The following is a 25,855-nucleotide window of genomic DNA, read 5'->3' as shown; positions in this document are numbered from 1 at the left end:
CGGTTAGCTCAGCTGGTCAGAGCGTGGTGCTAATAACACCAAGGTCGTGCGTTTTATCCCCATACTGGCCGAGGGCTTCCCTTATAGCAACTCTGAATCACTTGGTGGGTCATTAAAATTAACTCCAACTCATGCCACATTTGACTGCAATGTCCATTGAGTTTGCTCATCGTCCCTCCTGGGAAAAGGTGGGATGATGTTTTCAGCGCAACTCCTCTTTTAAGGGTTTTTTCTGTTTTTGCGGCGTCCGCCACGGGACCGGACTTTGTTGTCCCGGTGTGTTCAGATGTGATCCAAGAAAAACATCAAAGCCGTCAGGAACTGTTTAAGCAATGAGTGGTTTATTAGAGGTCAAGAAATACACTTACAAGAAGTCCCGGGCCGAAATGAATGTCACCCCGAGGGGATCGTTCGCCCTCTCTTGACGTCCGCTGAGGCGCGTCCAGTCGGATATGCAGATGAGGAGGTTTCTGCCTGGATCTTAGGGAGTGGCAGTGATTTATACCACTATCTTGATGGTCAAGGTTACTTCCTAATATGGAGTTGTTTTTCATAATTTTTAGAAGATGGCAGCTAGTTACCAGGCTGTGTCTTAGACTGGGCCTTCGGGATACGTCATCGCTAGTGCATTGGGGGTGTTAGTGGAAAAATACAAAGTTGGGTGTACTTTTTCCATCACGTGATGCGTTCCCGTGCGTGTATCTCGCGCGAATTTTAACAGTTTTTGCAAGTACACTTGGTAACACAGGAATTCTGACTCAAGGTAGGGAATTTTGCAAGTCCCTCTCTTGACGTGAGAATCCTCACGTCACACAAAATATTAACGTAGTATGTAGAACGAAAGACTTCATGTTATACAAAAATATAAACTTAGTAGGTGATAAGAAAAACTACATGTCATATAAATTGTGAACTTAGTAAGAAAAACTACATGTCATATAAAATGTAAACTTGAGAGGGGCGAAAAACCTGCTGGCCTTGTTACATGTTTTTGTTTGATCAATGGTGCAGGGAAATTCTTTACTCGGCTCCCTGGCCTGGGCAGCCATTACGTGAGATAAGACATATACAATGTCAAAAGCATAATACAATTTGATCGTGGTTTGGGATTTTAACAGTCCCTCGCTTGGTGTGACTTTGTCACACCACACTCATTACAAAAAGTTTTACATGAATGTTAACAAAACTTGTGCTTTTGTGAGGCACTCCCCACAGATGCTCCAAAGCGTCGGTCTTGCACCGTGCGCTCTCAGTTGAAGAATTGTTCTCTTTGTTCTTGATGATCTTTCTATATGTTCGATCCTCTGGTGAAAATCCTCTTCGTGTGATGCATCAGGATTGTGTTACGCGGTGAGCGCAGAGGTACACACGTCTCACCAACTTCTCTAACAGTGTATTTCTTCAGACGGCCAGAGATGAGTCCCCGGCCGCCCCTTTTGGCTCTTCTTCTTCGTCCTCGCTCTCACTGGAGATCCAGTCGTCTCCTGGTATCACAATGTCTCGAGGAGGGGGGACTGCCTTGGCGCAGTGGTTGAGGTGGAACCACGTCTTATGGCCCTCTACTTGCAGGCTGTGCGATGTTTGACGCTGCACTCTGAGGGGGCCAAACCACCTGGGCGTCCACCAGCTGTTCTTGAATCTCTTCACGTATACCCAGTCGAGGGCCTCGACGTCTTGGTCTGGTTTCTCTTTCTCTGGTTCAGGCCTGCGGGAACCAGAAAAGCTACAGAATCTGTTAGCGCAGTCCAGTATGCTTTAGATAACACTAGAAGGGGCCCTGCGACTGATGGAACCTCTCCTGCTGGATGTTCGTATCCTCTCCCGGTATGCAGTTGATGTGGCGTATAACTTTGCCTGTCATTTTGGGGCATAATTTGAAACAATGGGAGGAGACTGGTTGGAGGAGTTGCGGGGGAGTCGCTAGGGGTCGAGTAAGGAGGGGGCAGGAAAGGGTAGAGTTGCGTCTCATCAGAGTTTCCTTATTTTTGTTTGTTTTTTTTTAGAAAGTACAACTGGGGTGGTTGTAAGGGCTGCAGCTTCGGCGCATCTCTGTATTTGTGGTTTGGCATTCTGTTTATGCCCATGTCTTCATCACTAGATTTGTGATGTGCGATAACATGCACACTCGCTCAGAGGCAATATCACCTTTCTTGGCCCATTTCCGCGTGCTGCGTCTCCACTTGGGCAGGCTGAATTCTCCCTTCCACTTGGCCTTGTAATAGGACACTTCTGGCTTCCCGCTCGACAACTGTGATTTAAACATGCTTGTAAGCGATCCTACGTAATCTGGTTTTGGCCAATAGGTCCGTTGTTTCTCCTTTTTTTCAAATTTTTCCCACACAATTTTCCCCTCTCTCCACTTTGCTCAACCAGTTCCAACTTCTCTTCGTTTCTTGTCTAATTAATTTTCCAATTTTTTTTTTTTTCTTTTTTAATTTTCAAGCTCTACTCTGTATCAGATTACGGTCACCCGCTGATTCCAATGATTTAAAATATCCAATCGCAGTTTTTAGAAAAGGAAACTGCTTACCTTTGGTCAAGCGCACTGTGTGGAATCAACAGTTTGCCGCCCTCGAATACCTTCAAGCCTGCTTTTCTCCCGGAGAGAATCACGTCAGTAGGATCACGTTAGTTGACCATCACGTCGTTTGATGATCACGTCGGGGTCACCAATTTGTCCGTTTTTGCGGCCTCCGCCACGGGACTGGTCTTTGTTGTCCCGGTGTGTTCAGATGTGATCCAAGAAAAACATCAGAGCCGTCAGGAACTGTTTAAGCAATGAGTGGTTTATTAGAGGTCAAGAAATACACTTACGAGAATTCCCGGGCCGAAATGAATGTCACCCCGAGGGGATCGTTCGCCCTCTCTTGACGTCCGCTGAGGCGCGTCCAGTCGGATGTGCAGATGAGGAGGTTTCGGCCCGGATCTTAGGGAGTGGCAGTGATTTATACCACTATCTTGATGGTCAAGGTTACTTCCTAATATGGAGTTGTTTTTCATAATTTGTAGAAGATGGCAGCTAGTTACCAGGCTGTGTCTTAGACTGGGCCTTCGGGATAGGTCATCGCTAGTTCATTGGGGGTGTTAGTGGAAAAATACGAAGTTGGGTGTACTTTTTCCATCACGTGATGCGTTCCCGCGCGTGTATCTCTCGCTAATTTTAACAGTTCTTGGAATGACTTTTTCTTTCATTCTGCGGCATTCTAAAGTTCTCTATATTTGCCTGTTGTTTTTGGTCTGCGAGTGCTCCAGATGGAGTGGGTGCTGATCTGTCTTGAAGAGGGTTTCAACTTGGCCCTGAAGGGACAGAGGAACATGGTTGAGTGACCTTGTTGGGAATTTGACTACATTTGGTGACAATCTGGTGAGAGTCGTCAATGCCTCCCTTCAGACCAGGAATTGATGGACAAAGATGGCCCCACACCAAAGCACATAAGTTAGTGAATAAGAGCTGTTTGATAAAACAATCAAACTTGGAGTCTTGAAGTCCAATTAGCATATGTGCCAAGAATCAAAGTATGGCAAAGTCACTCAGAAAGCATATTCTACAGATTTTCAAAAAACAGAAACCAAATATCAGAGAAAATTGTCCATTTTGTCCGATCGCCATACTGGCCAGGGGCTTCCTATTAGCAACTGTGAATCTCTTGATGGGGCATTAAAATAAACTCCAACTCATGCCACCATTGACGGCATTGTCCGTTGAATTTGCTCATCGTCCCTGCCGGGAAAAGGTGGGTGATGTTCTCAGCGCGGCTCTTCTTGTTAGGGTTCTTGGAATGACTTTTTCTCTCCTTCCATGGCATTCTAAAGTTCTCTTTTGTGTCCTGGTGTTTTTGGTCTGCGAGTGCTCCAGAAGGAGTGGGTGCTGATCTGTCTTGAGGAGAGTTTCAACTTGGCCCTGAAGGAACAGAGGAACACGGTCAAGTACCTTGTTGGGAATTTGACTGCATTTGGTGACAATCTGGTGAGAGTCGTCAACGCCTCCCTTCAGACCAGGAATTGATGGAAGAAGTTGGCTCCACAACAAAGAACACAAGTAAGGGAGTCAGACATGTTTGGTAAAACGGTCAAACGTAGTGTCTTGAAGTCCACTTAGCATATGTGCCAAGAATCAAAGTATAGCAAAGTCATTCAGAAAGCACATTCTACACATTTAAAAAAAAAAACCAAATTGCTCAGAAAATTTCAGAATTTTGAAGTATTTCAAGGACATGGAAGAGGTCGTTGGGATCGTAGATATAGGACAACCCCCCGGCAGAAAGAAAATTGTCCTTGTTTGACATTTTGTAGGCGATGAAAAGAGGTTGTTGAGACTATAAATACGGGAGTACACTCTGGCAGCGGTGGGATTCGAACCCACGCCCCCAAAGAGACTGGAGTCTTAATCCAGCGCCTTGGACCGCTCGGCCACACTACCAAGAACGCAAGCCAAGTGGAGCAAACACATTGTCTTTCCATAACACAATTGGGTCGCAAAGTCGGGAAGCAGTTCAAAATTAAACGAAAAAAAACATTGAGCGGATCTGCACGAGTACATGGGCCGGTTAGCTCAGCTGGTCAGAGCGTGGTGCTAATAACGCCAAGGTAGTGGGTTCGATCCCCATACTGGCCAAGGGTTTCCCTTATAGCAACTGTGAATCACTTGGTGGGTCATTCAAATTAACCCCAAATCATGCCACCTTTGACTGCAATGTCCGTTGAGTTTGTTCATCGTCCCTGCCGGGAAAAGGTGGGATGATGTTTTCAGCGCAGCTCCTCTTCTTAGGGTTCTTGGAATGACTTTTTCTTTCGTTCCGCGGCATTCTAAAGTTCTCTATATTTGCCTGTTGTTTTTGGTCTGCGAGTGGTCCAGATGGAGTGGGTGCTGATCTGCCTTGAAGAGTGTTTCACCTTGGCCCTGAAGTGACAGAGGAATACGTCCGAGGGGACCTTTTTGGGAATTTGACTACATTTGGTGACAATCTGGTGAGAGTCGTCAACGCCTCCCTTCAGACCAGGAATTGATGGACAAAGATGTCTCCACACCAAAGCACACCAGTTAGTGAGTCAGACCTGTTTGGTAAAACGATCAAACGTAGAGTCTTGAAGTCCACTTAGCATATATGCCAAGAATCAAAGTATGGCAAAGTCACTCAGAAAGCACATTCTACAGATTTTCAAAAAAAAGAAACCAAATATGAGAGAAAATTGTCCATTTTGTCCAATCGCCATACTGGCCAAAGGCTTCCCTATTAGCAACTGTGAATCTCTTGATGGGTCATTAAAATTAACTCAAACTCATGCCACCTTTGACGGCAATATCTGTGGAGTTTGGTCATTGTCCCTGACGGGAAAAGGTGGGACGATGTTTTCAGTGCAGCTCTTCTTGTTAGGGTTCTTGGAATGACTTTTTCTCTCCTTCCATGGCATTCTAAAGTTCTCTTTTGTGTCCTGGTGTTTTTGGTCTGAAAGTGCTCCAGAAGGAGTGGGTGCTGATCTGTCTTGAGGAGGGTTTCAACTTGGCCCTGAAGGGACAGAGGAACACGGTCAAGTACCTTGTTGGGAATTTGACTGTATTGGTGACAATCTGGTGAGAGTCGTCAACGCCTCCCTTCAGACCAGGAATTGATGGACAAAGATGGCTCCACAACAAAGAACACAAGTAAGGGAGTCAGACATGTTTGATAAAACGGTCAAACGTAGTGTCTTGAAGTCCACTTAGCATATGTGCCAAGAATCAAAGTATAGCAAAGTCATTCAGAAAGCACATTCTACACATTTAAAAAAAAAACCAAATTGCTCAGAAAATTTCAGAATTTTGAAGTATTTCAAGGACATGGAAGAGGTCGTTGGGATCGTAGATATAGGACAACCCCCCGGCAGAAAGAAAATTGTCCTTGTTTGACATTTTGTAGGCAATGAAAAGAGGTTGTTGAGACTATAAATGCGGGAGTACACTCTGGCAGCGGTGGGATTCGAACCCACGCCCCCAAAGAGACTAGAGCCTTAATCTAGCGCCTTGGACCGCTCAGCCACACTACCAAGAACGCAAACCAACTGGAGCAAACACATTGTATTTCCATAACACAATTGGGTCGCAAAGTCGGGAAGCAGTTCAAAATTAAACGAAAAAAAAAATCGAGCGGATCTGCACGAGTACATGGGCCGGTTAGCTCAGCTGGTCAGAGCGTGGTGCTAATAAAGCCAAGGTCGTGGGTCTGATCCCCATACTGGCCAAGGGTTTCCCTTATAGCAACTGTGAATCACTTGGTGGGTCATTAAAATTAACCCCAAATCATGCCACCTTTGACTGCAATATCCGTTGAGTTTGCTCATCGTCCCTGCCGGGAAAAGGTGGGATGATGTTTTCAGCGCAGCTCCTCTTCTTAGGGTTCTTGGAATGACTTTTTCTTTCGTTCCGCGGCATTCTAAAGTTCTCTATATTTGCCTGTTGTTTTTGGTCTGCGAGTGGTCCAGATGGAGTGGGTGCTGATCTGCCTTGAAGAGTGTTTCACCTTGGCCCTGAAGGGACAGAGGAATACGTCCGAGGGGACCTTTTTGGGAATTTGACTACATTTGGTGACAATCTGGTGAGAGTCGTCAACGCCTCCCTTCAGACCAGGAATTGATGGACAAAGATGGCTCCACAACAAAGAACACAAGTAAGGGAGTCAGACATGTTTGGTAAAACGGTCAAACGTAGTGTCTTGAAGTCCACTTAGCATATGTGCCAAGAATCAAAGAATGGAAAAGTCACCCAGAAAACACATTCTACAGATTTTCAAAAAAAAGAAACCAAATTCCAAAGCACAGTCTACACATTTAAAAACAAGAAACCAAATTGCCAAGAAAATTTCAGAATTGTGAAGTATTTCAAGGAAAGGGAGGAGGTCGTTGGGATTGTAGATATGGGACAACCCACTGGCAGAAAGAAAATTGTCCTTGTTTGACATTTTGTAGGCGATTAAAAGAGGTTGCTATGACTATAGATACGGGACTACACTGGGGCAGCGGTGGGATTTGAACCCACTTCCCTGAAGAGACTGGAGTTTTTATCCAGCACCTTGGACCGCTCAGCCACACTAGCAAGAACACAAGACATAGGGAGCAAAAACACGGTCTTTCCATAACACAATTGGGTCCCAAAATCGGGAAGCAGTTCAAAATTAAACGAAAAAAAAATTGAGCGGATCTGCACGAGCGTGGTGCTAATAACGCCAAGGTCGTGGGTTCGATCCCCATACTGGCCAAGGGCTTCCCTTATAGCAACTGTGAATCACTTGGTGGGTCATTAAAATTAACCCCAAATCATGCCACCTTTGACTGCAATGTCCATTGAGTTTGCTCATCGTCCCTGCTGGGAAAAGGTGGGATGATGTTTTCAGCGCAACTCCTCTTTTAAGGGTTTTTTCTGTTTTTTGCGGCGTCCGCCACGGGACCGGACTTTGTTGTCCCGGTGCGTTCAGATGTGATCCAAGAAAAACATCAGAGCCGTCAGGAACTGTTTAAGCAATGAGTGGTTTATTAGAGGTCAAGAAATACACTTACAAGAAGTCCCGGGCCGAAATGAATGTCACCCCGAGGGGATCGTTCGCCCTCTCTTGACGTCCGCTGAGGCGCGTCCAGTCGGATGTGCAGATGAGGAGGTTTCGGCCCGGATCTTAGGGAGTGGCAGTGATTTATACCACTATCTTGATGGTCAAGGTTACTTCCTAATATGGAGTTGTTTTTCATAATTTTTAGAAGATGGCAGCTAGTTACCAGGCTGTGTCTTAGACTGGGCCTTCGGGATACGTCATCGCTAGTGCATTGGGGGTGTTAGTGGAAAAATACAAAGTTGGGTGTACTTTTGCCATCACGTGATGCGTTCCCGCGCGTGTATCTCGCGCGAATTTTAACAGTTTTTGCAAGTACACTTGGTAACACAGGAATTCTGACTTAAGGTAGGGAATTTTGCAAGTCCCTCTCTTGACGTGAGAATCCTCACGTCACACAAAATATTAACGTAGTATGTAGAACGAAAGACTTCATGTTATACAAAAATATAAACTTAGTAGGTGATAAGAAAAACTACATGTCATATAAATTGTGAACTTAGTAAGAAAAACTACATGTCATATAAAATGTAAACTTAGTAAGAAAAACTACATGTCATATAAAATGTAAACTTGAGAGGGGCGAAAAACCTGCTGGCCTTGTTACATGTTTTTGTTTGATCAATGGTGCAGGGAAATTCTCCACTCGGCTCCCTGGCCTGGGCAGCCATTACGTGAGATAAGACATATACAATGTCAAAAGCATAATACAATTTGATCGTGGTTTGGGATTTTAACAGTCCTTCGCTTGGTGTGACTTTGTCACACCACACTCATTACAAAAAGTTTTACATGAATGTTAACAAAACTTGTGCTTTTGTGAGGCACTCCCCACAGATGCTCCAAAGCGTCGGTCTTGCACCGTGCGCTCTCAGTTGAAGAATTGTTCTCTTTGTTCTTGATGATCTTTCTATATGTTTGATCCTCTGGTGAAAATCCTCTTCGTGTGATCCATCAGGATTGTGTTACGCGGTGAGTGCAGAGGTACACACGTCTCACCAACTTCTCTAACAGTGTATTTCTTCAGATGGCCAGAGATGAGTCCCCGGCCGCCCCTTTTGGCTCTTCTTCTTCGTCCTCGCTCTCACTGGAGATCCAGTCGTCTCCTGGTATCACAATGTCTCGAGGAGGGGGGACTGCCTTGGCGCAGTGGTTGAGGTGGAACCACGTCTTATGGCCCTCTACTTGCAGGCTGTGCGATGTTTGACGCTGCACTCTGAGGGGGCCAAACCACCTGGGCGTCCACCAGCTGTTCTTGAATCTCTTCACGTATACCCAGTCGAGGGCCTCGACGTCTTGGTCTGGTTTCTCTTTCTCTGGTTCAGGCCTGCGGGAACCAGAAAAGCTACAGAATCTGTTAGCGCAGTCCAGTATGCTTTAGATAACACTAGAAGGGGCCCTGCGACTGTTGGAACCTCTCCTGCTGGATGTTCGTATCCTCTCCCGGTATGCAGTTGATGTGGCGTATAACTTTGCCTGTCATTTTGGGGCATAATTTGAAACAATGGGAGGAGACTGGTTGGAGGAGTTGCGGGGGAGTCGCTAGGGGTCGAGTAAGGAGGGGGCAGGAAAGGGTAGAGTTGCGTCTCATCAGAGTTTCCTTTTTTTTGTTTGTTTTTTTTTAGAAAGTACAACTGGGGTGGTTGTAAGGGCTGCAGCTTCGGCGCATCTCTGTATTTGTGGTTTGGCATTCTGTTGTTGCCCATGTCTTCATCACTAGATTTGTGATGTGCGATAACATGCACACTCGCTCAGAGGCAACATCACCTTTCTTGGCCCATTTCCGCGTGCTGCGTCTCCACTTGGGCAGGCTGAATTCTCCCTCCCACTTGGCCTTGTAATAGGACACTTCTGGCTTCCCGCTCGACAACTGTGATTTAAACATGCTTGTAAGCGATCCTACGTAATCTGGTTTTGGCCAATAGGTCCGTTGTTTCTCCTTTTTTTCAAATTTTTCCCACACAATTTTCCCCTCTCTCCACTTTGCTCAACCAGTTCCAACTTCTCTTCGTTTCTTTGTCTAATTAATTTTCCAATTTTTTTTTTTTTTTTTTTAAATTTTCAAGCTCTACTCTGTATCAGATTACGGTCACCCGCTGATTCCAATGATTTAAAATATCCAATCGCAGTTTTTAGAAAAGGAAACTGCTTACCTTTGGTCATGCGCACTGTGTGGAATCAACAGTTTGCCGCCCTCGAATACCTTCAAGCCTGCTTTTCTCCCGGAGAGAATCACGTCAGTAGGATCACGTTAGTTGACCATCACGTCGTTTGATGATCACGTCGGGGTCACCAATTTGTCCGTTTTTGCGGCCTCCGCCACGGGACTGGTCTTTGTTGTCCCGGTGTGTTCAGATGTGATCCAAGAAAAACATCAGAGCCGTCAGGAACTGTTTAAGCAATGAGTGGTTTATTAGAGGTCAAGAAATACACTTACGAGAATTCCCGGGCCGAAATGAATGTCACCCCGAGGGGATCGTTCGCCCTCTCTTGACGTCCGCTGAGGCGCGTCCAGTCGGATGTGCAGATGAGGAGGTTTCGGCCCGGATCTTAGGGAGTGGCAGTGATTTATACCACTATCTTGATGGTCAAGGTTACTTCCTAATATGGAGTTGTTTTTCATAATTTTTAGAAGATGGCAGCTAGTTACCAGGCTGTGTCTTAGACTGGGCCTTCGGGATACGTCATCGCTAGTGCATTGGGGGTGTTAGTGGAAAAATACAAAGTTGGGTGTACTTTTTCCATCACGTGATGCGTTCCCGCACGTGTATCTCTCGCTAATTTTAAGAGTTCTTGGAATGACTTTTTCTTTCATTCTGCGGCATTCTAAAGTTCTCTATATTTGCCTGTTGTTTTTGGTCTGCGAGTGCTCCAGATGGAGTGGGTGCTGATCTGTCTTGAAGAGGGTTTCAACTTGGCCCTGAAGGGACAGAGGAACATGGTTGAGTGACCTTGTTGGGAATTTGACTACATTTGGTGACAATCTGGTGAGAGTCGTCAATGCCTCCCTTCAGACCAGGAATTGATGGACAAAGATGGCCCCACACCAAAGCACATAAGTTAGTGAGTAAGAGCTGTTTGATAAAACAATTAAACTTGGAGTCTTGAAGTCCAATTAGCATATGTGCCAAGAATCAAAGTATGGCAAAGTCACTCAGAAAGCACATTCTAAAGGTTTTCAAAAAAAAAAAATATATAAGAGAAAATTGTCCATTTTTTCCGATCGCCATACTGGCCAGGGGCTTCCTATTAGCAACTGTGAATCTCTTGATGGGTCATTAAAATTAACTCCAACTCATGCCACCATTGACGGCATTGTCCGTTGAATTTGCTCATCGTCCCTGCCGGGAAAAGGTGGGATGATGTTTTCAGCGCAGCTCTTCTTGTTAGGGTTCTTGGAATGACTTTTTCTCTCCTTCCATGGCATTCTAAAGTTCCTCTTTTGTCTCCTTGTGTTTTTGGTCTGCAAGTGCCCCAGATGGAGTGGGTGCTGATCTGTCTTGAGGAGGGTTTCACCTTGGCCCTGAAGGGACAGAGGAACACGGTCAAGTACCTTGTTGGGAATTTGACTGCATTTGGTGACAATCTGGTGAGAGTCATCAACGCCTCCCTTCAGACCAGGAATTGATGGACAAAGATGGCTCCACACCAAAGCCAACAAGTTAGTGAGTCAGACCTGTTTGGTAAAATGATCAAACATAGAGTCTTGAAGTCCACTTAGAATATGTGCCAAGAACGAAAGTATGGCAAAGTCACTCTGAAAGCACATTCTACACATTTTCAAAAAAAAGAAACCAAATATCAGAGAAAATTGTCCATTTTTGCCGATCGCCATACTGGCCAAGGGCTTCCCTATTAGCAACTGTGAATCTCTTGATGGGTCATTAAAATTAACTCAAACTCATGCCACCTTTGACGGCAATATCTGTGGAGTTTGGTCATTGTCCCTGATGGGAAAAGGTGGGACGATGTTTTCAGTGCAGCTCTTCTTGTTAGGGTTCTTGGAATTACTTTTTCTCTCCTTCCATGGCATTCTAAAGTTCTCTATATTTGCCTGTTGTTTTTGGTCTGCGAGTGCTCCAGATGGAGTGGGTGCTGATCTGTCTTGAGGAGGGTTTCAACTTGGCCCTGAAGGGACAGAGGAACACGGTTGAATGACCTTGTTGGGAATTTGACTACACTTGGTGACAATCTGGTGAGAGTCATCAACGCCTCCCTTCAGACCAGGAATTGATGGACAAAGATGGCTCCACACCAAAGCCAACAAGTTCGTGAGTCAGACCTGTTTGGTAAAATGATCAAACATAGAGTCTTGAAGTCCACTTAGAATATGTGCCAAGAACGAAAGTATGGCAAAGTCACTCTGAAAGCACATTCTACACATTTTCAAAAAAAAGAAACAAAATATCAGAGAAAATTGTCCATTTTTCCCGATCGCAATACTGGCCAAGGGCTTCCCTAATAGCCACCGTGAATCTCTTGATGGGTCATTTAAATCAACTCCAACTCATGCCACCTTTGACGGCAATATCTGTGGAGTTTGGTCATTGTCCCTGCCGGGGAAAGGTGGGTGATGTTCTCAGCGCGGCTCTTCTTGTTAGGGTTCTTGGAATGACTTTTTCTCTCCTTCCATGGCATTCTAAAGTTCTCTTTTGTGTCCTGGTGTTTTTGGTCTGAAAGTGCTCCAGATGGAGTGGGTGCTGATCTGTCTTGAGGAGGGTTTCAACTTGGCCCTGAAGGGACAGAGGAACACGGTCAAGTACCTTGTTGGGAATTTGACTGCATTTGGTGACAATCGTGTGAGAGTCATCAACGCCTCCCTTCAGACCAGAATTGATGGACAAAGATGGCTCCACACCAAAGCCAACAAGTTAGTGAGTCAGACCTGTTTGGTAAAATGATCAAACATAGTGTCTTGAAGTCCATTTCGCATACGTGCCAAGAATGAAAGTATGGCAAAGTCACTCTGAAAGCACATTCTACACATTTTAAAAAAAAAGAAACCAAATATCAGAGAAAATTGTCCATTTTTGCCGATCGCCATACTGGCCAAGGGCTTCCCTCTTAGCCACCATGAATCTCTTGATGGGTCTTTAAAATCAAGTCAAACTCATGCCACCCTTGACGGCAATATCTGTGGAGTTTGGTCATTGTCCCTGCCGGGGAAAGGTGGGTGATGCTCTCAGCGCAGCTCTTCTGGTTAGGGTTCTTGGAATGACTTTTTCTCTCAATCCACGGCATTCTAAAGTTTTCTTTAGCCTCCTGGCGTTTTTAGTCTGCAAGTGCTCCAGATGGAGTGGGTGCTGATCTGTCTTGAGGGAGTTTCACCTTGGCTCTGAAGGGACAGAGGAACATGGTCGACTGACCTTGTTGGGAATTTGACTACATTTGGTGACAATCTGGTGAGAGTCGTCAACGCCTCCCTTCAGACCAGGAATTGATGGACAAAGATGTCTCCACAATAAAGAACACAAGAAAGGGAGTCAGACCTGTTTGGTAAAACGGTCAAACGTAGAGTCTTGAAGTCCAATGAGCGTATGTGCCAAGAATCAAAGTATAGCTAAGTCATTCAGAAAGCACATTTTACACATTTTAAAACAAGAAACCAAATTGCCATGAAAATTCCAGAATTTTGAAGTATTTCAAGGACATGGAAGAGGTCGTTGGGATCGTAGATATAGGACAACCCCCCGGCAGAAAGAAAATTGTCCTTGTTTGACATTTTGTAGGCGATGAAAAGAGGTTGTTGAGACTATAAATACGGGAGTACACTCTGGCAGCGGTGGGATTCGAACCCACGCCCCCGAAGAGACTGGAGCCTTAATCCAGCGCCTTGGACCGCTCGGCCACACTACCAAGAACGCGAGCCCTCTGGAGCAAACACATTGTCTTTCCATAACACAATTGGGTCGCAAAGTCAGGAAGCAGTTCAAAATTAAACGAAAAAAAAAATTGAGCGGATCTGCACGAGTACATGGGCCGGTTAGCTCAGCTGGTCAGAGCGTGGTGCTAATAACGCCAAGGTCGTGGGTTCGATCCCCATACTGGCCAAGGGCTTCCCTTATAGCAACTGTGAATCACTTGGTGGGTCATTCAAATTAACCCCAAATCATGCCACCTTTGACTGCAATATCCGTTGAGTTTGCTCATCGTCCCTGCCGGGAAAAGGTGGGATGATGTTTTCAGCGCAGCTCCTCTTGTTAGGGTTCTTGGAATGACTTTTTCTTTCGTTCCGCTGCATTCTAAAGTTCTCTATATTTGCCTGTTGTTTTTGGTCTGCGAGTGCTCCAGATGGAGTGGGTGCTGATCTGCCTTGAAGAGTGTTTCACCTTGGCCCTGAAAGGGACAGAGGAATACGTCCGAGTGACCTTTTTGGGAATTTGACTACATTTGGTGACAATCTGGTGAGAGTCGTCAACGCCTCCCTTCAGACCAGGAATTGGTGGACAAAGATGTCTCCACACCAAAGCACACCAGTTAGTGAGTCAGACCTGTTTGGTAAAACGATCAAACGTACAGTCTTGAAGTCCACTTAGCATATGTGCCAAGAATCAAAGTATGGCAAAGTCACTCAGAAAGCACATTCTACAGATTTTCAAAAAAAAGAAACCAAATATCAGACAAAATTGTCCATTTTGTCCAATCGCCATACTGGCCAAGGGCTTCCCTATTGGCAACTGTGAATCTCTTGAGGGGTCATTAAAATTAACTCAAACTCATGCCACCTTTGACGGCAATATCTGTGGAGTTTGGTCATTGTCCCTGACGGGAAAAAGTGGGACGATGTTTTCAGCGCAGCTCTTCTTGTTCGGGTTCTTGGAATGACTTTTTCTCTCCTTCCATGGCATTCTAAAGTTCTTTTTTGTGTCCTGGTGTTTTTGGTCTGAAAGTGCTCCAGATGGAGTGGGTGCTGATCTGTCTTGAGGAGGGTATCAACTTGGCCCTGAAGGGACAGAGGAACACGGTTGAATGACCTTGTTGGGAATTTGACTACACTTGGTGACAATCTGGTGAGAGTCATCAACGCCTCCCTTCAGACCAGGAATTGATGGACAAAGATGGCTCCATACCAAAGCCAACAAGTTAGTGAGTCAGACCTGTTTGGTAAAATGATCAAACATAGAGTCTTGAAGTCCACTTAGAATATGTGCCAAGAATGAAAGTATGGCAAAGTCACTCTGAAAGCACATTCTACACATTTTAAAAAAAAAAGAAACCAAATATCAGAGAAAATTGTCCATTTTTGCCGATGGCCATACTGGCCAAGGGCTTCCCTCTTAGCCACCGTGAATGTCTTGATGGGTCATTTAAATCAACTCCAACTCATGCCACCTTTGACGGCAATATCTTTGGAGTTTGGTCATTGTCCCTGCCGGGGAAAGGTGGGTGATGTTCTCAGCGCGGCTCTTCTTTTTAGGGTTCTTGGAATGACTTTTTCTCTCCTTCCATGGCATTCTAAAGTTCTCTTTTGTGTCCTGGTGTTTTTGGTCTGCAAGTGCTCCAGATGGAGTGGGTGCTGATCTGTCTTGAGGGAGTTTCACCTTGGCTCTGAAGGGACAGAGGAACATGGTCGACTGACCTTGTTGGGAATTTGACTACATTTGGTGACAATCTGGTGAGAGTCGTCAACGCCTCCCTTCAGACCAGGAATTGATGGACAAAGATGTCTCCACAATAAAGAGCACAAGAAAGGGAGTCAGACCTGTTTGGTAAAACGATCAAACGTAGAGTCTTGAAGTCCAATGAGCGTATGTGCCAAGAATAAAAGTATAGCTAAGTCATTCAGAAAGCACATTTTACACATTTTAAAACAAGAAACCAAATTGCCATGAAAATTCCAGAATTTTGAAGTATTTCAAGGACATGGAAGAGGTCGTTGGGATCGTAGATATAGGACAACCCCCTTGGCAGAAAGAAAATTGTCCTTGTTTGACATTTTGTAGGCGTTGAAAAGAGGTTGTTGAGACTATAAATACAGGAGTACACTCTGGCAGCGGTGGGATTCGAACCCACGCCCCCGAAGAGACTGGAGCCTTAATCCAGCGCCTTGGACCGCTCGGCCACACTACCAAGAACGCAAGCCGTCTGGAGCAAACACATTGTCTTTCCATAACACAATTGGGTCGCAAAGTCGGGAAGCAGTTCAAAATTAAACGAAAGAAAAAATTGAGCGGATATGCACGAGTACATGGGCCGGTTAGCTCAGCTGGTCAGAGCGTGGTGCTAATAACGCCAAGGTCGTGGGTTCAATCCCCATACTGGCCAAGGGCTTCCCTTATAGCAACTGTGAATCACTTGGTGGGTCATTCAAATTAACCCCAAATCATGCCACCTTTGACTGCAATATCCGTTGAGTTTGCTCATCGTCCCTGCCGGGAAAAGGTGGGATGATGTTTTCAGCGCAGCTCCTCTTGTTAGGGTTCTTGGAATGACTTTTTCTTTCATTCCACAGCATTCTAAAGTTCTCTATATTTGCCTGTTGTTTTTGGTCTGCGAGTGGTCCAGATGGAATGGGTGCTGATCTGTCCTGAAGAGTGTTTCACCTTGGCCCTGAAGGGACAGAGGAATACGTCCGAGTGACCTTTTTGGGAATTTGACTACACTTGGTGACAATCTGGTGAGAGTCGTCAACGCCTCCCTTCAGACCAGGAATTGATGGACAAAGATGGCTCCACACCAAAGCACACCAGTTAGTGAGTCAGACCTGTTTGGTAAAACGATCAAACGTAGAGTCTTGAAGTCCACTTAGCATATGTGCCAAGAATCAAAGTATGCCAAAGTCACTCAGAAAGCACATTCTACAGATTTTCAAAAAAAAGAAACCAAATATCAGACAAAATTGTCCATTTTGTCCAATCGCCATACTGGCCAAGGGCTTCCCTATTCGCAACTGTGAATCTCTTGTTGGGTCATTAAAATTAACTCAAACTCATGCCACCTTTGACGGCAATATCTGTGGAGTTTGGTCATTGTCCCTGACGGAAAAAAGTGGGACGATGTTTTCAGCGCAGCTCTTCTTGTTAGGGTTCTTGGAATGACTTTTTCTCTCCTTCCATGGCATTCTAAAGTTCTTTTTTGTGTCCTGGTGTTTTTGGTCTGAAAGTGCTCCAGATGGAGTGGGTGCTGATCTGTCTTGAGGAGGGTTTCAACTTGGCCCTGAAGGGACAGAGGAACACGGTCAAGTACCTTGTTGGGAATTTGACTGCATTTGGTGACAATCTGGTGAGAGTCGTCAACGCCTCCCTTCAGACCAGGAATTGTTTGTCAAAGATGGCTCCACAACAAAGAACACAAGTAAGGGAGTCAGACCTGTTTGGTAAAACGATCAAACATAGAGTCTTGAAGTCCACTTAGCATATATGCCAAGAATCAAAGTATGGCAAAGTCACTCAGAAAGCACATTCTACAGATTTTCAAAAAAAGAAACCAAATATCAGAGAAAATTGTCCATTTTGTCCGATCGCTATACTGGCCAAGGGCTTTGCTTTAGCAACTGTGAATCTCATGATGGGGCATTAAAATGAACTCCAACTCATGCCACCTTTGACGGCAATGTCTGTGGAGTTTGGTCAGTGTCCCTGACGGGAAAAGGTGGGACGATGTTTTCAGCGCTGCTCTTCTTGTTAGGGTTCTTGGAATGACTTTTTCTCTCATTCCACGGCATTCTAAAGTTCTCTTTAGTCTCCTGGCATTCATAACAAAGAACACAAGAAAGGGAGTCAGACCTGTTTGGTAAAACGTTCAAACGTAGAGTCTTGATGTCCAATTAGCATATGTTTCAAGAATCAAAGTATAACAAAGTCATTCAGAAAGCACATTTTTCTTCTTCTAGCTCTTCTTCTTTCGGCTTTTCCCGTCAGGGGTCGCCACAGCGAGTCAACTTTCTCCATCTAACCTTATTCTCTGTATCCTCCTCTCTCACACCAACTGCCTTCATATCCTCTCTCACAACATCTATAAATCTTCTCTTTGGTCCCCCTCGAGACCTCCTGCCTGGCAGCTCCAATTCCAGCATCCGTCTACCAATATATTCACTATCCCTCCTCTCTACATGACCAAACCATCTCAGTCTGGCTTTTCTGACCTTTTCTCCAAAACATCTAACATCTGCTGTTCCCCTGATAGACTCATTCCTGATCCTATCCATCCTGGTCCCTCTCAAAGAGAACCTCAACATCATCATCTCTGCAACCTCTAGTTCTGCCTGCTGTCTTTTGGTCATTGTAACAGTTTCTGGTCCATACATCATCGCTGGTCTCGCCACTGTCATGTACACCTTTCCTATTATTCTGGCTGAAAGTCATCTATCACATAGCACCCCTGACACTTTTCTCCATCCATTCCAACCCTCTTGGACCCGTCTCTTCACCTCTTTTCCACACTCTCCGTTTCTCTGGACTGTTGACCCAAAGTACCTGAAATCCTCCAGCTTCTTGATCTCCACTCCCTGTAGCCTCACCGTTCCACCTGAGTTCCTCTCATTCACACACATATATTCTGTCTTGCTGCAACTAACTTTCATTCCTCTCCTTTCCAGAGCATACCTCCACCTCTCTAGATTTTCCTCTACCTGTTGTCTGCTCTCACTACAGATCACATTGTCATCACCATTGCAAACAAGAAGGGGCTCAGAGCTGATCCCTGATGGAGTCCCACCTCCACCTTGAACTTCTTTGTTACCCCTACAGCACATCGTACCAGTGTCTCACAGCTAGCATACATGTCCTGCACCAGTCTAACATACTTCTCTGCCACTCCAGACTTCCTCATACAATACCAGAGCTCCTCTCTTGGCACCCTGTCATATGCTTTTTCTAGGTCTACAAAAACGCAATGCAGCTCCCTCTGGCCTTCTCTGTACTTTTCTATTAGCATTCTCAACACAAATACTGCATCTGTAGTACTCTTCCTAGGCATGAAGCCATACTGCTGTTCACAAATGCTGACTTCTGCTCTCAGTCTAGTTTCCACTACTCTTTCCCATAACTTCATTGTATGGCTCATCAACTTTATCCCTCTATAGTTGCCACAATTCTGCACATCCCCTTTACTCTTAAAAATAGGCACCATCATACTTTGTCTCCATTCTTCAGGCATCATCTCACTCTCTAAGATCCCGTTGAATAATCTAGTCAGAAAATCTACCGCTGCCTCTCCTAGACACTTCCACACCTCCACAGGTATATCATCAGGACCAACTGCTTTTCCACTCTTCATCCTCTTCAATGCCTTCCTTACTTCACTTTTACTAATTTGTGCTACTTTGTGGTCTACAATAGTCACCTCTTCTACCCTTGCCTCTCTTTCATTTTCCACATTCATCAGCTCTTCAAAGTACTCTTTCCATCTTCCCATCACTCTTCTAGCATCAGTCAATACATTTCCCTCTCTGTCCTTAATCACCCGGACCTGTTGTACATCCTTTCAATCTTTATCTCTTTGTTTCGTCAACCTGTATGGATCATTCTCACCCTCCTTACTATCCAACCGAGCATACAAGTCATCGCACGCTCTTTGTTTTGCCTTTGCTACATCTATCTTTACCTTTCGCCACATCTCCCTGAACTCCTGTCTGTTCTCTTCAGTCCTCTCAGTATCCCACTTCTTCTTTGCTAACCGCTTTCTCTGTATACACTCCTGCACTTCCTCATTCCACCACCAAGTCTCCTTATCTACTTCCTTCCAGATGACAAACCAAGTACTCTTCTACCTGTCTCCCTGATAACACTAGCTGTTGTTGTCCAATCATCTGGAAGCTCACCCTGACCACCCAGACCCTTTCTCAACTCCTCCCTGAAAACCATGCAACACTCCTCCCTTTTCAGCTTCCACCAATTTGTCCTCTGCTCTGCCTTTGTCCTCTTCATCTTCCTTGTCACCAGAGTCATCCTACAAACCACCATCCTGTGCTGTCTGGCTACACTCTCACCTACAACTACTTTGCAGTCACTGATCTCTTTCAGGTTACCTCGTCTATACAAGATGTAGTCTACCTGCGTGCTCCTACCTCCGCTCTTATAAGTTACCCTATGTTCCTGTTTTTTTCTGGAAAAAGGTATTCACTACAGCCATCTCCATCCTTTTTGCAAAATATTCCACCATCTGTCCCTCTCCATTCCTATCCTGGATACCAAATCTGCCCATCACTTCTTCATCCCCTCTATTGGCTTCACCAACATGTCCATGGAAGTCTGCACCAATGACCACTCTCTCATTTCTGGGTATATTCTGCATCACTTCATCTAACTCATTCCAGAACTTCTTCTTCTCTTCAGATTCACATCCCACCTGCAGGGCATAGCCACTAACAACATTGAGCATCACACCTTCAATTTCCAATTTCAGACTCATAAGTCCATCTGACATTCTGTGCATTATTTCATCTCATAACAGCTACACTGTGCAATATTTCATCTCATCCCATAACTGCTACATTATAATGTTAAGACACTTATAGGTTTATCACTGCTAACTAAGACACTTTATAGTTTCACTGAAACACTTTATAATTTATAGTTTATTTTTATTTCTAATTCTGCCTTTCTTTTATTATTTATTACTGTTTTATATTCTGTAACTCTGGCACTGCAATTTCCTTCGGGATTAATAAAGTTGTTCTTATTCTTATTCTTATTCTTATTCTTTTCACCTCTAGGACGTTCCTTACAAACTCCTCCTTCAAGATGACTCCTACTCCATTTCTCTTCTTGTCAGTACCATGGTAGTACAACTTAAAGCCTGCTCCTAAGCTTCTTGCCTTACTACCTTTCCACCTGGTCTCCTGGACACACAGTATAACCACCTACCTTCTCTGCATCATGTCGACCAACTCTCTACCTTTTCCTGTCATAGTCCCAATATTCAAAGTCCCTACTCTCAGTCCCAGGCTCTTTCCTTTCCTCCTCTCTCTCTGCTTCCGAGCACACACTCCTCCTCTTCTTCTTGTTCTTGTTCTTCGACCCACAGTAGCCCAATTTCCATTAGTACCCTGTAGGTCATCAGTACCAATGGCGGTCGTTGTTCACCCGGTCCGCGACCGATCCGGTATGGTATAATTTTGGTTGACTCCCATGTTTGGTTTTGGCAAAAGTTTTACGCCGGATGCCCTTCCTGACGCAACCCTCTGCATTTATCCGGGCTTGGGACCAGCACAGGGGGACACTGCTCCGTGCCCTACCAAGGCAGGCTTGGAGAGACACAGGCCAGTGCCGCCCTGTGGCTGCATTCAGAAAGCACATTCTACATTCAGAAAGCACATTCTACACATTTAAAAACAAGAAACCAAATTGCCAAGAAAATTTCAGAATTGTGAAGTATTTCAAGGAAATGGAAGAGGTCGTTGGGATCGTAGGTATAGGACAACCCCCCGGCAGAAAGAAAATTGTTCTTGTTTGATGTTTTGTAGGCGATTAAAAGAGATTGTTGAGACTGCAGATACGGGATGACACTCCGGCAGCAGTGGGATTCAAAGACACACCCATGAAGAGACTGCAGTCTTAATCCAGCGCCTTGGACCGCTCGGCCACACTACCAAGTATGGAAGCAATTGGGAGCAAAAACATTGTCTTTCCATGACACAAGTGTGGTCGCAAAGTCGGTAAGCAGTTCAAAATTAAACAAAAAAAAAAATTGAGCGGATCTGCACGAGAACATCGGCCGGTTAGCTCAGCTGGTCAGAGCGTGGCGCCAAGGTCGTGGGTTCGATCCCCATACTGGCCAAGGGCTTCCCTTATAGCAATTGTGAATCACTTGGTGGGTCATTAAAATTAACCCCAAATCATGCCACCTTTGACTGCAATGTCCGTTGAGTTTGCTCATCGTCCCTGCCGGGAAAAGGTGGGATGATGTTTTCAGTGAAGCTCTTCTTTTTAGGGTTCTTGGAATGACTTTTTCTTTCATTCCTCGGCATTCTAAAGTTCTCTATATTTGCCTGTGGTTTTTGGTCTGCGAGTGCTCCAGATGGAGTGGGTGCTGATCTGTCTTGAGGAGGGTTTCAACTTGGCCCTGAAGGGACAGAGGACCACGGTCGAGTGACCTTGTTGGGAATTTGACTACACTTGGTGACAATCTGGTGGGAGTCGTTGACACCTTCCTTCAGACCAGGAATTGTTTGTCAAAGATGGTTCCACAACAAAAAACACAAGGAAGGGAGTCAGACCTTTTTGGTAAAGCGATCAAACATAGAGTCTTGAAGTCCAATTAGCATATGTGCCAAGAATCAAAGTATAACAAAGTCATTCAGAAAGCACATTCTACAGATTTTCAAAAAAAAGTAACCTGTCGTTCTGGGTGGCAACAATAGTGTACATAACACATCCTTGTGCGCATCCTCCTGATAAATATATCTTACATAAACAAGAACTACAGCTTTGTTGTCAATATCTGTCGTCAACCAGGAGTACGTACCACAGTGATGTATTAATCCTCTCCAACAATTGTGTCGATGTCCAGTGCTATTTTCCAAATGCGCAGACCAATGGTGCTAGCCAAAACTGGCACCTGTGCTATCTTTTTAACCAAAGCCTCTCCTAGAATTTCACGGCAAATGTCTTTCATGGCGGGAAGGATCAATTCTTCACCAACAGTGAATGGCGTCCAAGCCTAAGCAATAAGGTTAGCCATCAAGAATGATGCTGTCAGTGCACTCAAAGTTGTTGATGGCCCTCAGTGAATGCTTCTTTCCTTTTTGTTCATGCTTTTTTCATTCAACATTCTCCAAAGGCTTGTCTTTTAATGCCTTGTCTCCAAGTGGCAAAGCAGTTTTGATGGCTTCATTGTCTCATGAGTGAGCCAGTTGCCGCATATTATGCAGAGCAGGCTTGGTGCATTGGAACGACCTGTTGCAATAAATCCATATTTCAAGTAGGACTCCCAGTATGAATTAATGAATGAATTAATTCATATTGTATTGATCCCCAAGAGGAAATTTGTGTGTTACAGTAGCAGTTGAGCTGATGCAACAGGCTGCCATCTCCCACTGCCATCTTGGAGGAAAGAAAGGAGAACAAGAGGAAAGGAAAGGGAAAAAAGCCACTCCAAGACGAGGCTTCTGTAGGGTTCCACAGTTTGGCATTAGGAAAAAACACCTCCGCATATAGCAACAGAAGACATTACAACAGTAATGGGGAGAGGGAGCGTCTTGTCTGGATAACATCCAGCAATCAATTCCATTATTTGATTTCGGCCAAAATGTGAAAGAGAGGTTTCAGCAAGAGACAGCACAGGACAAAGAGTAGAAAGCAGGGGAGATAAGGTCAGGGAGGGAAAGAGGAGAAGCGTCTGCCTTTGTTGAGGGCCAGAGAAGAAAGTTGTCTGTTAAATGCAGCTTTGTTTTTCTTTTGAGTCGTAGGCTCTTCTCACTGGTTCCTTTATCGTACACATATTTAATTTCCAGAAGATGTTTGTTTTTTGTTCATTTTGCTAACTTTGGGGGTTTCAATTTAGCAGTAATGTGTTACCAGCCAGCACAGCCCCTTTAAGAAGGTAACGAGTGACGGTAAGACATGTGACCAAGGGAAGCATCATGACATGCATCAACAGTGAGTCATACACAGTTGTGGCGGAGAGAATGTGGTAATTTTCCAAAATAAAACACTGTTCAGAATCAGAGAATAGATAAAATGGAAATAATGTAAGTTGTGTATTCTTTTTTTGCACCATGGTACCAATTGACCCACATACCGATGCTCTAGTGCATACCACCATGAATTGTTCCTCTCAGTAGTAACAGGCAGAACATACTGGCAAATAACTGAATGGATGTGATGTCAGACTTTAAAATGAGACACCGTCTCCTACTTAAAGTTCTGCTGTTGCAACATTAATGTTTGTGAGCGCAATCGAGTAACTCTTTAAAGAACTACTGTAGGGGAAATACTGTATATGGGTGCTTTTCAGGACAACACGGTCTGTGCCCTTGCATCCCAGTAGTGGGCAGTGTCTGGACACTCTACCTTGAGACATTGTCACCAGTGGCAGTCAGATTTTCCAGAAGGGCTCTGGTGGGGATTCTTGAATTGTTTTTCATCTCTCTCATTATTCGCCTGGCCAGTGCAGGTCCATGTTACTCATACAACGGGTAGGAATGATTTTGGACATACCACTTTTTATTCAAAAGTGGAAATGGTCAGTTTGTTTTTTTTTTCAATCATTTTTTCAATGATTTCCCTTTTGTTCTAGTCTTATCTTTATGGTTTCCCTTTTGTTCATTGTCTTATCTTTTTGGAGAAGCTTTTTTCATTTCAAATACTAAAAAAGCGTGTTGGTTGAATAAAAGTAACTCAAAGTCAAAATATGCCAGAGGTGTGGAAACTCTGACTCAAAGGATCCCCTTCAAATCTTTACTCAGGAAACACTGTTAAACTTGACAAACAAAATTTACAGATTGGTTTCATGGATGGAAAATACTGCTATACATAAGGTGCATTAGCCACTGGCGAATGTCTTTGAAAAAAAATACATGCATATGTATATGCAGATATATCTCTAATATGCAGTTTGTTTGATCTACGTAATATAGTCTAAGGAATATCATCAAAAAATACTGAGCTCACACACTCACTGAATCACAACAGGAAAAACAGCATCTGTGAAACTTACACTATATTGTATACACCGCACATAGTGAATCATATGGACATAAGTAAGGCACAGAGTGAAAGGTTTTCCAGACAATACTTGTTTTGGTGGAGAATTCCATGTAGGTGTAGCAGAATTGCTGAATTTGTAGAGGCTGTGTAATTCGTCAGATGTGATGATAGTGGAATTATTGTTCATGTATGGTGTTGCATAGTCTTGTTGGAATTCCTGTGTTCAGTGCTCTTAGGGCCCAGGGGAAGAAGCGGTTTGACAAACTGGTTACACGGGTTTGATCAACCAGTGGCACCCTTCAGAGGGAAGCAGGTTGAACAGTCGGCTGTGTAGGAGGAGTCCAACAGGATAGCCTTTGCTCCTCCAGGGCAGTGGGAGGTGGTGATAACTTCAAGGTGGGGTAGGTGGCAGCTGATGATTTTTCATGCCCTGTTGATCCCTCTCTGCAGAGCTTACTTGTCTGCAGCCAAACTCCTTACTAACCATACTGCAATGCTGTAAAATAGTAAACTCTTAGTTGTGCAGAAAAAACACCAGAAGCTTCTGGTGGAGTCTGTTTTTCTTAGGATCCTTTGTTCATATTTGACATGGCTCAGCATTTACAAGTAAACAAACGAGGGAGTGAGTTATAGATGCTGATTGGCCGGGCATTTGATGTGACCTTCCCCAGCTTCACTTGCTGCCTCCTATGCATCATGACCCACTGACAGGTGCGACTGATCCACTGACAGGTGCGACTGAGAGCTGGGGAAGTTTGGTGTGGAGAATTTCTAGGGTAATGATGTTGGACGTGGAGTTGTGGTACACAAATGTCTGTATCCTTCACTGACCTGTTTGCTCAAACTGCAGGGGACCTGCAATGTCCTGTGTAACATTGGCCATCGTCAAACAACTCCTTTTGAATATCTTATCAAAGCGTATTTTGAACAAACATTGCGATGTGATCTGATCTTTAACATTTGCATCAGGAGGACTTCTCTGTCAGTGTACAGGAGTATGCAGAGTATGTGACTGGACACATCAGCACTTGTGTTGACAGCATCGCTCTTAACATACGAATCAGGAACTCTCCAACCAGAAGCCTTGAATGAACAGTCAGGTACGCCACATGCTGCGTGCCCGCTCTCATGCGTTCAGGTCTTGCAATGAGACAGTGTACAAAGCTGCTAAGTATGGACTGAAGAAGGTAATCAAAACAGCCAAGAGGCAGTACAGAGAGAAGCTGGGTGACTTCTACTCCACTGCTGACCCTGGGTGGATGTGTCAAAGCCCTCAGCACATGACAGACTACAAGTCCACAGCCTGCCGGATGAACTCAACATATTCTACACCGACTTTGAGAACCCAAACCACAACAGGAGGTAAGTCACACACATAAAGGAACCTCCGACCCTCCCTCTCACTTCTCCTCTCTCCCAAAAGTATCATCATATCAGGTATGCCGTACGCTGAGAGGGATCAACCCCCGCAAGGCAGCCGGACCGGACAACATCTCGGGGGCCCTCAGGGCTTCTGTTAATGAGCTGGCTGATGTTCTCACTGGCTGGCCGATGTTCTAACCTCTTCAACCTCTCACTCAGCCAGAGCGCCGTCTCCACCTACTTCAAGAAGACAACCATCATCCCCCCTCCCCTAGAGGAGCCCACCCACCTGCCTGAATGACTACAGGCCAGTAGCACTCATTCCGA

General features: G+C 44.8%; 8 non-coding genes across 8 annotated transcripts; 4 read left to right on the top strand and 4 right to left on the bottom strand.

The window, feature by feature from the left end:
- Positions 1-4,338: 4,338 nt before the first annotated feature.
- trnal-aag (transfer RNA leucine (anticodon AAG)) lies at positions 4,339-4,420 on the bottom strand. Its single transcript has one exon. It is a non-coding gene; the product is annotated as a tRNA-Leu (tRNA).
- A 121-nt stretch (positions 4,421-4,541) lies between these two features.
- trnai-aau (transfer RNA isoleucine (anticodon AAU)) lies at positions 4,542-4,615 on the top strand. The gene has a single exon. It is a non-coding gene; the product is annotated as a tRNA-Ile (tRNA).
- Positions 4,616-5,942: 1,327 nt separating this feature from the next.
- On the bottom strand, positions 5,943-6,024 carry trnal-aag (transfer RNA leucine (anticodon AAG)). Its single transcript has one exon. It is a non-coding gene; the product is annotated as a tRNA-Leu (tRNA).
- Positions 6,025-6,145: 121 nt separating this feature from the next.
- trnai-aau (transfer RNA isoleucine (anticodon AAU)) lies at positions 6,146-6,219 on the top strand. Its single transcript has one exon. It is a non-coding gene; the product is annotated as a tRNA-Ile (tRNA).
- A 7,132-nt stretch (positions 6,220-13,351) lies between these two features.
- trnal-aag (transfer RNA leucine (anticodon AAG)) lies at positions 13,352-13,433 on the bottom strand. Its single transcript has one exon. It is a non-coding gene; the product is annotated as a tRNA-Leu (tRNA).
- A 121-nt stretch (positions 13,434-13,554) lies between these two features.
- Positions 13,555-13,628, top strand: trnai-aau (transfer RNA isoleucine (anticodon AAU)). Its single transcript has one exon. It is a non-coding gene; the product is annotated as a tRNA-Ile (tRNA).
- Positions 13,629-15,565: 1,937 nt separating this feature from the next.
- Positions 15,566-15,647, bottom strand: trnal-aag (transfer RNA leucine (anticodon AAG)). The gene has a single exon. It is a non-coding gene; the product is annotated as a tRNA-Leu (tRNA).
- A 121-nt stretch (positions 15,648-15,768) lies between these two features.
- trnai-aau (transfer RNA isoleucine (anticodon AAU)) lies at positions 15,769-15,842 on the top strand. Its single transcript has one exon. It is a non-coding gene; the product is annotated as a tRNA-Ile (tRNA).
- Positions 15,843-25,855: the final 10,013 nt, after the last annotated feature.

The sequence above is a fragment of the Fistularia commersonii genome, chromosome 11 (assembly GCF_037954325.1).
Source record: "Fistularia commersonii isolate RoL2024-O1a breed Wild chromosome 11, RoL_Fcom_v1.0, whole genome shotgun sequence".
NCBI classification, from domain to species: Eukaryota; Metazoa; Chordata; class Actinopteri; order Syngnathiformes; family Fistulariidae; genus Fistularia; species Fistularia commersonii.
This window is presented reverse-complemented; position numbering and strand designations above follow the sequence as displayed.